The sequence below is a fragment of the Arachis ipaensis genome, chromosome B03, assembly GCF_000816755.2.
Source record: "Arachis ipaensis cultivar K30076 chromosome B03, Araip1.1, whole genome shotgun sequence".
Lineage (NCBI taxonomy): Eukaryota > Viridiplantae > Streptophyta > Magnoliopsida > Fabales > Fabaceae > Arachis > Arachis ipaensis.
The window spans coordinates 21380314-21380682 of NC_029787.2; positions in this window are offsets into that span (position 1 = coordinate 21380314).

Consider the following 369-nt stretch of genomic DNA (forward strand, 5'->3'; position numbering starts at 1 on the left):
GTTTTGCAATAATCTTCTTCCCCAAAATATGAGCTAAAAGGGTTAGGATTTTCCAGAACTAGCCATGTCAAAATCCAAATCCATCACTACCTCCAAATCCACCACTACTTGAAAAACTACAATTGCCGCTGTTCCACCACTGATCTCGGAGGTAACAGTGACGACTATGAGCACAGATGTTGCAGCCACGCTGGAAAGAGATTACAGAGTAGAAGCAATAGCAGAGACAGAACGCAAACCAAAAATCATAGAAAAAGAGGGTAGTGAAATTGGAGAGAGAAGTGGTCGCCGTTTGAGTGTTTCAAAGAGAGAGATAGAACGGGATGGGGGCAGGGAGACAGCGTGGTCGAGGTTCTTGGAGGGCTTCAG